Raw genomic sequence first — 9310 nt, 5'->3', positions numbered from 1 at the left:
TTTAGCTTAGACCTTGGGAAGGAAGGACAACTGGTCCGCTTGAGTCTGGCACCGGCCGGATTAAACTCCCAAGTGACGCTGAGGATAGATAACATCGAGACAAAGCTACCAAGGAACATGACAGGCACTGCAGACTACTTCCACCAGAGAGGTCAGCCATAGCAGAGCACCTGGTGAACCAACCTAGATATTATTTGAGAACACAGGAATGCTGGACCACTCTCACAACCACAAGAGAAGCCATTGAAATCCACAAGCATGTGGACAATTTTCAACAGAAAGGAGAAAACCATGAAAATGAACAAAATCTGGCTACCAGCATTAAAAAAAAACCTCTAAAATTACAACAGCAAAACAACAGAGAGGAAACAATCAGGCACATCTAATCACCTCTCAACAAAAGATTGCCCCAGGCACTGCCAGGCCATCAAATGCTAATCAGCGTGGTCAGTTCAAACATTCATACGTAGCTCCAACAGACAAGAGTTCTTTGCCCCACTCTGGTCATTCCACGGATATATGAACCAATTTTCCTAGTTCCAATAGACCTCACTACCTCTGAGAATGCTTGCCATACATGCAGGCGAAACATGAAATGTTATCCGATAGTACAGTATGGATTTTCCCCCATTATTTTGCATCATACAGAAAAACTTGCTTGTCTTTCTGCACAGAATTATTGTTGTTCTTGTTATTCTTACCATTTCCCACTTTTCTCTCAAAGCGGCTCCAATAGACCTAGTTCCAATAGACCTCACAACCTCTGAGGATGCTTGCCATAGATGCAGGCAAAACGTCAGGAGAAAATGCCTCTAGAACATGGCCATATAGCCCGAAAAAACCTACAACAACCCAAAGCTATCTGGCAGTCAATGCCCAGGTCCTGCCTTCCTGCCTGAAATGTTCAGAATAATATACTGAAGCTCATCATCCACTGAGACCCATGTTGTTCATTCCTTCAGTCGCTTCAGACTCTTCGTGACCTCATGGACCAGCCACGCCAGAGCTCCCTGTCAGCCATCACCACCCCCGGCTCCTTCAGAGTCAAGCCAGTCACTTCAAGGATACCATGCATCCATCTTGCCCTTGATTGGCCCCTCTTCTTTTTCCTTTCCATTTCCCCCAGCATCACTGTCTTCTCTAAGCTATCCTTTCTTCTCATTATGTGACCAAAATACTTCATCTTTGCCTCTAATATCCTTCCATCCAATGAGCAGTCGGGCTTTATTTCCTGAAGTATGGACTGGTTGGAGCTTCTCACTGTCCAATGCACTCTCAGAACTTTCCTCCAACACCACAGTTCAAAAGCATCTATCTTCCTTCGCTCAGCCTTCCCTATGGTCTAGCTCTCACATCCATAGGCAACTATGGGAATACCATTTTTATTTATTTATTTGTACACCGCTACCATCTCCCCAAGGGACTTGGTGCTGCTTACATGAGGCCGAGCCCAAATACAACAATACAGATAATAAACAACAATACAAGCAATTAAAAAAAACATAAGCAATAAAATATACAACATTATCATTAAGACAACACACAATTAAAAACAGTGGGAAGGCCAAATGTAAAGTTAAAATTGGAAATAATGTTGAGACCTGGACAAAAGGGGATAGGGTGTTTGTGAAGGGCGTACTAGCAAACCTAAAGAAATGTAAAGTGCTTTGGAGGACAAAGTGCTTTGAGATCATTATTCCGGGAAGGCACACTAGAACAGCCACGTCTTCAAGCTCCTCTTGAAGACTGCCAGTCTGATGTCTTTAGGGAGTGCGTTCCAGAGTCGAGGGGCCACCACCGAAAATGCCCTCTCGTCCCCACCAATCCCACTGCGATGCTGGTGGGATCGAAAGCAGGGCCTCTCCGGATTACCGAAGGGATCATGTGGGTTCATGCGGTCACGAAGGTCGGCGGGTCCCAAACTGTTCAGGGCTTTGAAGGTAAGAACCTACACCTTGAATTGGGTCCGGTAGATGAATGGCAGCCAGTGGAGCTCCTTGAACAGAAGAGTTGACCGCTCCCTTTAAGGAGCCCCAGTTTACATCCTGGCTGCCGCTCGTTGGATCATCTGAAATTTTCAGGCCATTTTCAAGGGCAGCCCCACGTAGAGTGCATTGCAGTAATCCAGTCTAGAGGTGACTAAGGCGTGGACCACTTTGGCCAGATCCGCCTTCCCAAGGTATGGTCGCAGTTGGCGCACGAGTCTTAATTGTGCAAAGGCCCTCCTGGCCACCACCAACGCCTGAGCCTCAAACGTCAGTGAAAAATCCAGGAGGACCCCCAAACTGCTAACCTGTGACTTCAGGGGGAGTGCAACCCCATCCAGCACAGGCTGCCACCCAATGCCCTTCTGGTCGATCTGGTTTACGATCGACCAGAAGGACCTCTGTCTTGTCGGAATTAATCTTCAGCTTGTTTGTCCTCATCCAGATAGTCACAGTGGCCAGGCACTCATCTAGCACTCAAGGGGCTTCCTTGGAGTTAGGTTGAAAGGAGTAATAGAGTTGTGTGTCATCTGCATAGAGATGGCACCCAACTCCAAAACTCCAGATGACCTCGCCCAGCGGTTTCATGTAGATGTTAAAAAGCATGGGTGACAGAATGGAACCTTGCGGGACCCCACAGGTCAGAGCCCAGGGGTCCCGCTTCACCATCTGGGATTGACCCTCCAGGAAGGACTGGAGCCACGACAGAGCCATACCTCCAAGGCCCATCCTGGAGAGGCGTCCCAGAAGGATACCATGATCAATGGTATCGAAAGCCGCTGAGATGTCCAAGAGAACCAACAGGGTCACACTCCCCCTGTCCAGCTCCCTGCGGAGATCATCCACCAAGGCGACCAAAGCCGTCTCGGTGCCATGGCCAGGTCTGAAACCAGACTGTGACTGATCCAGGTAATTGATGTAATCAAGGAAGCCCTGGAGCTGAGCAGCGACCACCCGCTCCAGCACCTTGCCCAAAAAAGGGAGGCTTGAGATTGGTCTATAGTTATTCAGAACCGTGGAATCAAGGGAAGTCTTTTTCAGGAGTGGTCTAACCACAGCCTGTTTTAAGCTTGATGGAAAAATTCCTTGCTCCAACGATGTATTGATGATTAACATAAACCAATCAATTAGACCATCCTTGGCCAATTTAATTAGCCAAGACGGGCAAGGATCCAGAGCCGATGTAGTAGCTCTCATTGCCCCAAGGGCCACCTCCACGTCCTCAGAACCAACAAGCCAGAAGGAATCCCACAAAACTGGACAAGCAGATGCCTCGGTCACCTCTCTTGGAACTGCGATCAAACTGGAGTCCAGCTCAAGACGTATCTGAGCAACTTTGTCTGCAAAGTGCTGCGGAAATTCGCAGCACCAAGTTCTTGGGTTGTCGAAGGTCTCCTCCACCTCAGGAGGGTGAAGAAGTTCCCCCACAACCCGAAACAACTCCGAAAATCTATTAGATGCAGACGCTATACGGGCAGTCGTGAAGGACTCCCTGGCTACCCGTATAGCCGCGGAATAGGCCCTAAGTGAGGCCACAGCCCGTGCTTGGTCAGATACATCCTGAGATTTCCTCCATTTGCACTCTAGCCTCCTTCTCGTGCGTTTCAACACTGCCAGTTCCCCAGTGAACCAAGGAGACAGTATGCCTCTACGCAATGAGAGGGGGCGTTCGGGAGTGATCAAGTCTATCACCCTGGCCATTTCACTATTATAGCATTCAACCAGAGTATCAACATGACCGCCAGGCTCCACGGCAGGAAGAGCCCCAAGATTACTCAGGAATCCTTCTGGATCCATCAGTCTCCTGGGGCGGATCATCTTAGTTGATCCTCCACCCCTGCGAAGGTTTGTGGTCACGATAAGTCTAACACTGATCAGATGATGATCAGACCATGACAGTGGAAAGATGTTTTGCTCTTCCACTTTGACCAATCCGCCGTCCGCCACAAAAACCAAGTCGAGAGTATGTTCAGCCTGATGGGTGGGCCCAGATATAACTTGTGATAGCCCCATGGTTGTCATAGCAACCATGAAGTCCTGAGCTGCCCCTGTTAAGGAGGTCTCAGCATGGATGTTGGAGTCTCCCAGCACAATCAAGCGCTGGGAAACAAAGGCCGAATTGGAGACCACATCAGCTAGCTCAGGGAGGGAAACTGCTGAGTCACGTGGAGAACGGTACACCAGCAGAATCCCCAAGGTATCACGGTTTCCCACCCTCAGGTGAACACACTCAAACCTGGGAGATTGCGGAACGGCACAACTGATCACAGCGATGGATTGCCGAAAGACCACCGCAACCCCACCTCCCCGTCCCCGGACCTGACCTGATTATGCACCCCAAAACCAGGAGGGCACAACTGGGAGAGATTTACCCCCCCTCCCCCCCCCCCAAGCTCGTCCAAATAAGTCTCAGTAATGCAAGCTAGGTCCGCCCTCTCATTCAGGATCAAGTCCTGAATGGCGACGGTCTTACCATTAACGGACCTGGCATTTAAGAGCAGGACCTAAAGTCCGGGGGCACTGCCATGGAGTCTACCACTTCCTACCTTCTCCAGGGTCGCAAGAACTCTGCTGCTTTAACTATGGGGGTATTCGTTGCCAATGTGATGTCTCTACTGGCTCGAGAGCAGTATGTGTGAAAAAATATCTTGGAGTCCTCGTGGACAACAAGTTAAACATGAGCCAACAATGTGATGTGGGGGCAAAAAAAGCCAATGGGATTTTGGCCTGCATCAATAGAAGCATAGTGTCTAGATCCAGGGAAGTAATGCTACCCCTCTATTCTGCCTTGGTTAGACCACACCTGGAATATTGTGTCCAATTCTGGGCACCACAATTGAAGAGAGATATTGACAAGCTGGAATGTGTCCAGAGGAGGGCGACTAAAATGATCAAGGGTCTGGAGAACAAGCCCTATGAGGAGCGGCTTAAGGAGCTGGGCATGTTTAGCCTGAAGAAGAGAAGGCTGAGAGGAGATATGATAGCCATGTATAAATATGTGAGAGGAAGTCACAGGGAGGAGGGAGCAAGCTTGTTTTCTGCTTCCCTGGAGACTAGGACGAGGAACAATGGCTTCAAACTACAAGAAAGGAGATTCCATCTGAACACGAGGAAGAACTTCCTGACTGGGAGAGCTGTTCAGCAGTGGAATTCTCTGCTCTGGAGTGTGGTAGAGGCTCCTTCTTTGGAAGCTTTTAAACAGAGGCTGGATGGCCATCTGTCGGGGGCGCTTTGAATGCAATATTCCTGCTTCTTTGCAGGGGGTTGGAATGGCCATTGAGGTCTCTTCCAACTCTAGGATTCTATAATTCTATGATTCTTCACTATTTTATCAAGATTGGTCATTGCTCTCCTCCCAAGAAGTAAACATCTTCTGATTTCCTGGCTGCAGTCTGCGTCTGCAGTAATCTTTGCACCTAGAAATACAAAGTCTATCACTGCCTCCGTGTTTTCTCCCTCTATTTGCCAGTTGTCAATCATTCTTGTTGCCATAATCTTGTTTTTTTAATGTTTAGCTGCAACCCAGCTTTTGCACTTTCTTCTTTCACCTTGATTAGAAGGCTCCTCGGCTCCTTCTCCCTTTCGGCCATCAAAGTGGTATCATCTGCATATCTAAGGTTGTTAATGTTTCTTCCAGCAATTTTAACTCCAGCCTTGCATTCATCAAGCCCTGCATGTCGCATGATGTGTTCTACATACAAGTTGAATAGGTTGGGTGAGAGTATGCAATCCTGCCGTATGCCTTTCCCAATCTTGAACCAGTCTGTTGTTCCATGGTCAGTTCTTACTGTTGCTACTCGGTCCTTATACAGATTTCTCAGGAGAGAGACAAGGTAATTTGGTATGCCCATACCACCAAGAGCTTGCCATAATTTATTATGATCCAGACAGTCAAAGGCTTTAGAATAGTCAATAAAACAGAAATAGATGTTTTTCTGAAACTCCATTATCAGCAGATATTGGCAATTTGGTCTCTCATTCCTCTGCCTTTTCTAAACCCAGCTTGCACATCTGGCAACTCTTTCTCTTTATATTGCTGGAGTCTTCCTTGTCTATACATATTGGAAATTCCGGTGCACCATAACCTTATTGCAAAGGTAAAAATGATGACACCTCCGTTTGGCAAATATGAATATCTATGAATATAGAGACCACCTGAAAAACCACTAGTCCCATGGTTCTCAACCTTTCTAATGCCACAACCTCTTAATACGGTTCCTCATGTTGTGGTGATGCCCAACCATAAAACATCATAACTGTAATTTAGCTACTGTTATGAACCATAATGTAAATATCTGATATGCAGGATGTGTTTTCATTCACTGAACCAAATTTGGCACAAATACCCAATACGGCCAAATTTGAATACTGGTGGGGTGAGGGGGGTTGATTTTGTCATTTGGGAGTTGTAGTTACTAGGAATTATAGTTCACTTACAATCAAAGAGCATTTTGAACTCCACCGATAATGGAATTGAACCAAACTTGGCTCACAGAACTCCCATGACCAACAGAAAATATTGGGATGGTTTGGTGGGAGTTGATCTTGAGTTTTGGAGTTGGGTTGTTGTAGGTTTTTTTCGGGCTACATGGCCATGTTCTAGAGCCATCCTCTCCTAACGTTTCGCCTGCATCTATGGCAAGCATCCTCAGAGGTTGTGAGGTCTGTTGGAACTAGGAAAATTGGGTTTATATATCTGTGGAAGGCCCAGGGTGGGACAAAGAACTCTTGTCTGCTGGAGCTAGGTGTGAATGTTTCAACTGGCCACCTTGATTAGCATTTGATGGCCTGGCAGTTTTTTGGTGTGGCTTGTTAGTGCCTGGAATCTTTTGAAAAGACAAAACATAGCTGTGATAGGCTTACAAATAGACGTTATCTGGCTTGCTGTAAAATTCCAGTGCCTGGAGATGATTAGCTGTCCCTGATTGTTTCCTCTCTGGAGTTTCCTTGTGTTTGGGTGTTGTTTTGCTGTTATAATTTTAGAGTTTTATAAATACTGGTAATAATAAATAGTAATAAAACTATTTATGAGGAGACGAATGGTCAATTAGAATAGTGATTATGTACTTTCCCTTATTTATCATGTACTACAAGGCCTAACAACTTGCTCTACAGTTAGCAGATGAGATTGAAGATGAGAGAAAATGTCACCTTCAGATGTTTTCTGTGCTGAAGAGATTTTTTTTCCTTGTAGCTTTATAAAGAAAGCAAACAGAAAAGACAAAACATGGCTGTGATAGGCTTAGAAATAGAAGTTATCTGGCCTTGCTGTAAAATTCCAGGAGAGGCAGTGCTTGCATAATAAAAATCAGGCCTAAATGGCTGGAGTCAAGTGTGTGCTGGAAAGACCCTGAGCCCACATCAGATATTACTTGCTAGCTCTCTGCACGTAGGCACTGTTTCAGTATCACAACAGCAGCAGAGGGCTATTTATTACTAGCTGAAACATACCTGTTACTGCATGTGTCTGCACCTATGCCCAAAAGGAAATTGTGGGCCCTCCTGTCTTTCCCCTAGTCTCCTCCCTGCAATCTTATCAGTAATAGAAGAGCACTCTCCCATTCACTGGGAATTTTAGCAGCACTTAACCATTTTTCTTTATACTGATCCAGGATGCCTGAGGTTTTCTCCAAGTCGGAAGTTTGACTTGAAGGCACGCAACAATTTTCCATTGGCCAGACCCATTGATCTTATTGAGAAATAGCCTATTTTTTTTCAAGAGGCCAGATGTACATATCTTCATAGATTTGATGCATAGGCTACTACATTTATAAAGTCCCCATCATATAGAATTTTGGACAATTGGAACACCCTGTCAATGTTGAAGTTTCTCATCAGTATGCCCCGTTCTGTAATATTGAAAGACATAGCCGTGGTACGATTTCAATTAAAAAATTATAAAGGCATACTGTGGCACAGGCACGGGCAAAGTTTGTCCCTCTAGGTGTTTTGGACTTCAACTCCAATAATTCCCAACAGCCGGTAGTTAGGAATTGTGGGAGCTGAAGTCCAAAACACTGGGAGAGCCAATGTTTGTCCATGCCTGCTGCTGAAACTTATGATAAAACTTTGTCTTACACTTTCTGGGACTAGAGTCCACTTCATTAAATACTTCTCAAATATCTCCATAGCTTCCTTAAAGCGGTAAATCAGTTGGTGTTTCAGTTTGGAACTAGGCATTGCCGTGTGGCTTTAGGCCATTCCTTTTTTTTTCTTTTTCTTCTAGTGGCATAAACTTACCTGACTTGAAATTTGGTACGGTCAAATCTTAAGGAAACTAGCACAATGTTCCAATGAATAATAGCTGCCTTGCAGATACTCTCTGATAACAAAGTGTAAATATGCTACCCTATTTTCAAGTGATAGGAAATATTTAGCATTCTAATTTGTTAGGGCTTAAATTTACAAGGGATCATGGAAATTATAATCTAGAGCAGGGGTCCTCAAACTAAGGCCCGGAGGCCGGATACAACCCTCCAAGGTCATTTACCCGGCCCTCGCTCAGGTTCAACCTAAGTCTGAAAGCACACAACCACAATCCTATCTCATCAGCCAAAAGCAGGCCCGCACTTCCCATTAAAATACAATACAAAATATACAATACAAAATACAAAAATATAAAAAAGTTTATATTTGTTAAAATTGTTCATTTTAATTATTTTATTGTTTTAAGCATTTTTTGCACTACAAATAAGACATGTGCAGTGCACATAGGAATTCATTTCTATGTTTTTAAAATTATAATCCGGTTCTCCAACAGTTTGAAAGACTGTGACCTAGCCCTCTGTTTAAAGAGTTTGTGGACCCCTGATCTAGAGGCTCATTCTAGATAGGTAAAGTCCCAATCTTTGCTTTAAGGACACTATACTGACACAAAAAGGTCAATGTATTTCTTTCCTCAGACCAATTTATGAAGTAGAAAAGGTTGAAAGACAGAAAATTAAGTTTTTAATTTAGGTCTTTTGCATCTACTTAATGACCACACTTAATGATAGAAAGTGGAATTGCTAGTCATGTATGTAAACTATTTTGAACACTTAAAGAAGACTACAGATGTTAAAACAATTTATTTATACACCATCTTCCAACAGACATTCTCTGGGCAGCTTACATGAAAAATACATTACTCACAAAACACCCATAGTACTCTATACTACCAACTTAATACGAATGAAAACAAATCTTTTTCAAATGATGAAAGGTTATTTCTACATACAATAAAAATTACCTATAATTGTTATTAAAACCCGAGTCACTCAAATCTTTTCCTTTATGCCCATGTTGAACAATCCACACTGGAATCTTTCCAACAGGCTGGAATTCAG

The sequence above is a fragment of the Anolis sagrei genome, chromosome 5 (genome assembly GCF_037176765.1).
Source record: "Anolis sagrei isolate rAnoSag1 chromosome 5, rAnoSag1.mat, whole genome shotgun sequence".
Taxonomy (NCBI): Eukaryota; Metazoa; Chordata; class Lepidosauria; order Squamata; family Dactyloidae; genus Anolis; species Anolis sagrei.
Note: the sequence above shows the minus strand (reverse complement) of the source record.